Genomic DNA, 5208 nt, shown 5'->3' on the forward strand with positions numbered 1-5208 from the left:
CGGGCGAAATCGGTGACTGAACGGTCTCCACATAAGATTTTCGCCTCACGGTCATTGAACTGAAAATCTGCGAAGATGCGTTCAAATAGGTGGGAAATGAACGTTTCCAAATTTCAATTCAAAAGAAAATCATTTAGATTGTCAAATTTTATTCCCAACTTTATTAAAATTCACCTATTGTCAATTCAATATTTACAAATGCGCAGTTAATTTTCTTTCCGTGATGATATTTAATGTTGCAAAAAAAATCTGTTCTACATATATTAATAATATAATATATTTTTAGTATATTTAGGCTGATCAGATGTAAAAGAAACTATAGTGCATATATGCACCTGAAAAGAAAAGTAATCGCCTATCTCGTTGCGTGTGAAATTTCTTGAAAGAAAAGCTCAAGAAAAGCATTTTTCTTTGATCGTAGTACGCAGTTGAAAAGAAATGTCATTTAAAATGGAGCTCACTGTAGAAAATTTCTAGACCATTTCTTCCGCAGAAATGTTCACTTTTCTTGTGCGAAACAGCAAACTTAGCTTAATAAGATAGAAATGGGACAAATAAATCAATAACAAAAACGGGACAATCCGGAAGTTATAAAATCTGGAGAAATTTGTCCTTAGTCACGGAAATTAGTAAAAGCCCTGAAATGGGCCTAAAGGCTGATTTACAGTTCGGAAAACGTGTCACGGGAATCTGTCCCCCATGTGTTTCAAATGGGAGCAGGATTTTGAAATCCCGCGCCGGAAAAGAATTCTACACAAAAATCAGGTTTCCCGAAGAGGCCTTGTTACGTGAGAAATGTGTTGTGAAAACATGATAAAGATTGTGAAAACAAAATGCAGCACGGGCGCAAAGGAATCAATTTGTTCTTTCGGGAAAACAGACCGAGGTTGTGAGTACATATTTATTAATAACTAATGTATAAATTATAACTTGCCGACCAATAAATTACAGCTTTACAGCATAGGCTGTTTGAACTTAGTTGTTGTTCTTATTGCCTTGCTAAAAGGTCGGTGCCCCTCGCTAATGTTTTCAACAGGCCAATTCACAAGACGTTTCAAATCAGCTGATCGGGGAGCGCTTTGACAGTTCTTCTACGTAAATGACAGCCTCGAGTTTGCACCGGTCCTCCATCGATGTAAACAAATACATACACGTACCTGTCACATGAAAAGGCCTAGTGTAAACCCCCTGGCGGAAAATGTCGTGGGATTTCAAATTTTGTGTAGAGATGAAAAACCCGCTCGGGAACAATTCCGAATGAATTGAACTCGCGGGGAAATAGTGCATTTCATTCAGATGAAACAGAAATAGCTAGAAGGAATAAAGCAAATAGCTGCTTCATTTGATTTGAAAATTTTTGGCAGCCGCAAAATCCCTCAGCAAAATCCGAAACAAGATCCCATAACATGTTTTCCGAGCTGTAAACCGGCCTTAAACTGGGCACACGTGTAAAAACCGAAGTAATGAAGTTTTTTTCAAATGCCACGTTAACGTCGCAGTCTTGGAATAAAAAACTTAAATATAGGGAAAGTGTACCAGTTATGGCTATCCAGGTTTTTATGCTAGCCATAAAACAACTGGGGGTGATTCATTTTTGACATTTATTGCCAACAGATTCTATAGTTCAATCAAAGAAGGCAGTAAATCAAGTTTGTTGATTGAGATTTCAAAAATTTTCACAACATTTGGAATGTGCTCAGAATAAATAAAATACTGTTTCATATTCGTTCGTTCAATTAATGTCTATTACATCTTTTTAGGCTTTCAAAAAGGATTTTAGAAGAAGCGTCGTTTTTTTATGAAATGATGTTCAAGCATCCTTACCTGCATCTTGGACTCTTTTACTCGGTGGGGTAATTACTTTTTATTCATACTTGGTTGAAACAACGAAAGTTCCGTTTCGATTATCTCAAATCCTAATCAAGCTCCTGGAATCTCGAAGAAACCAACAAACTAGAGATTCAGGTTCATATCTTCATAAATCTTCAATAAATGAGAAAATTTTAAAGATCTTTTGGTTAACTCTCATCACAAATGAGGGTCGTTTGAAAAATTTATTGATAACATTCATAATTATTTATCATATTCCGCAACGTGTAAACAGTGTAACGTAGTTGAGGGAATAGACCTTACAAAGTCACACATAATACAGTAAAAAACCAACGCAGTGTTGGGCAGAGTCAGGTTTCGGATCACTCGGAAAACACGCAGTTTATCCTAGGGGGACGATACTTCCACGTTATCTCCATTTCAGGCCATAACCGACCATAAACGCCCAAAATATTCAAACAAATTTATGATTTGAACAAAATAATAAATCTTAAACAAAATCAGTCATATCTCAAAAAATCCGATAAAATCACTAATAATTCATCGAAATGCTCAAAATCGATGTACATCCCTAAAACGCAAATGTCAAAGTAGAGTGATTCTGATGTTTTGTTTATCTTCGATCTCGCGACTACGAAGTTGGTGAATGTTACCAATTTGGAGCAGCTACGAAAAATGCACACGGTTAAAAATATATGTATGCTTAACAGCATAGAAGTCATACTAAAACCATAGTCGGTCTATTCACCCCATGTTATGCATTTTCCAACATTATGATTTGCTAGTATAAATGGCAATTATATTTCAGCATGCATAATGAATAATTATTTACGGAATGCATAAAACGATAAAATTCATTATATAAATTTAAAAGTTTGTTTTCGATTTCTTTATTTATTATTATTTATTTATTTATTAATAATAAAACGCAAATTTGTGCGATGGATATGAATTTACTAAAATATCATAAATCTCTCACTATAGTGAAACTTATATTCCTTTTTGACGATATTCTCGTATTCCGGAAGCTCTGCAGATCGTACATAACACATCGATTCTTGTTGGGCCATTGCTAATCGACGGAATCTGTTGGCAGGAACGGTAATGATCCACGCCATTTGATGAGCTTGATTAGCTGCCAGTTGTCAGTGCGCATCGTACCTTCGTGCTGTGCGTACACGAATTCTCTCTGCTCTTGGAAGTTTTCTTAAAAACTACCTAAAGCAATAAAACAGTACTTTTCAGTGCTACAAAAACAGTACTTTTCAGTGCTAAAATTAAAAACGGTACTTTTCAGTGCTACTAAAACAGTACTTTTCAGTACTATTTTTTCTACTATTGATCCCTTTACGATCCTTGTTTGGACCCGTGCCTTCGATTTTTCGTTGGACCCGTTGGCGAAAGCTAGCGGTGGTAATCCTTCTTGGACACCGTCTTGGGAAAAAACCTTTCGAAGGTCACGTCTTCTTTCGTTTTTTAATTAAACATGGTATCAACAACAAACAAAAGGAAGGGTGAATCTCTGAATTCACTACTTCCTTCCAAAAAAGTGGGTTTTAAAACTGTCACTACACGTGGCAAGAATGGAAGAAAGGACGCTTCCCCGGAATGCGAACTTTCTTCCAAGGGTGAAATGAATAATTGTATCGAAATGAGCAATCAGTTCGATGCTCTAGACAAATTTTCCGAACACCAAATCGAAGCAGCCTCTAGCCCAGGCTCTTTGATTCAAGTGAGGAAGCAAAGAGTGCCGCCTATCGTGGTCAGTTGTTCCGGATTTGGGGGATTTAGGCAGGAGATCTTGAACTCCATTAGGGGAATCAAGGTTTCCTTCCAAATCGCAAAGAAAGGAGACTGTCGCGTTTTGCCGGAAACTCTTAAAGATCGTGAGCTTCTTCTCAAACATCTTGAAGAGAAGAAGCACAAATTTTTTACTTATGACGACAAAACTGAACGTTTGTTCAAAGTTGTCTTGAAAGGTCTCTCAAGTGACTATAAATCACCTGAAGAGATCAAAAATGGAATAAATGATTTACTTGGATTTTCCCCAGTCCAAGTAATCATTATGAAAAAGAGAACCCAATCTGGCATTGTCCGGAAAGGGCTTTCTCAAGAATTTTAACAAAAAAGAACTAAATAATATTAAAGCTTTAGAAAAAGCAAAACTTTTGTTTGATGTCCGTGTGACATGGGAACATTTCCAGAAACCTGGAGGAAATTACCAGAACCCCACTCAGTGCCGTCGGTGCCAAAAGTGGGGTCATGGTACAAAAAATTGTCGCATGGATGCTAAATGCATGATTTGCGGAGGTTCTTCTCACGCCATAGACGTCTGTCCAGTGAAGGAAGATACCACCAAATTCATATGTTGTAATAGACCATTTCCGTCAGATCTAACCCCCAGTTTTTGTATTTTTCTTCGAAAGACAATCATTTTTAATGAATATTAACGCTTTTAGATTTTGTTTATATGCACTCCTGATTTTCTTATAAATTTTTGAAAACCTGTATATTCACCACATTTTTCAAAATAAAACGAGATGCGGCACAGTTTGTTCAACCCTATGGGTATACATCGTGGTGATTTTGGATCCCACCCCTGCATTGGGATGTTTATTTACATTTAGAAACGTCAAATCCGGTCTGCGCTCAGACTGACTGAGATACTGGTCAGGGCGCCCCAAACAGGAGCACCAACGAAACAAACTAAACTCAAATAACTTTCTTTCCTAACCTCAACCTAGCTTTTTCATTAGTTGGATCTCAATTTTCCTGAAATCAGTGCAAGAATATGGAAAACATGCAAATGTAGAACATTAAAAATCACTTTGTCCACCCTTTTCTCTAAACTTTAGCGTTACGTCTTCCGGCAGGAATATATAACATTCCAATCCACAAACTCAAAATACCGAAAAAAAAACAAAACTATTATCCACCCAACACTTACGGTAATCGCTATTTTTCTTTATAAACGACTTTAAATATCACTATGTCTGCTACTCATGCCGACAAATGCCTTATAGAACTGTTGACTTATGATCCGGAAGCTTCCCGCCTTGAGTGAGCAATCTTCCGGATCATTCAAACTTCGTCGGCAGAAAAAGATCAGACAAGGCGTCTATTCTGTTTGGACTCAGTAGAACCTTCGACGGTTGCGGAAGAGAAGACTAAAATGAATCCGATGGTCACGGTGGTCAACATTCCGCAGTAGAGGAAGAACCTTGGAAGAAAATTTCTACAAAGTAAAAAACAAACTTGCTCTTTTACTCTTTCCTTTATTCATCCTTTAGTAAAGGATTTATGGATTTGCTGTTACAGCAATCTAAATATCACAATCCGGAACTATATCGGACCGGACATCGTAAGTCAGCCACTCTC

Source organism: Aedes aegypti, chromosome 2 (genome assembly GCF_002204515.2).
Source record: "Aedes aegypti strain LVP_AGWG chromosome 2, AaegL5.0 Primary Assembly, whole genome shotgun sequence".
Classification (NCBI taxonomy): domain Eukaryota; kingdom Metazoa; phylum Arthropoda; class Insecta; order Diptera; family Culicidae; genus Aedes; species Aedes aegypti.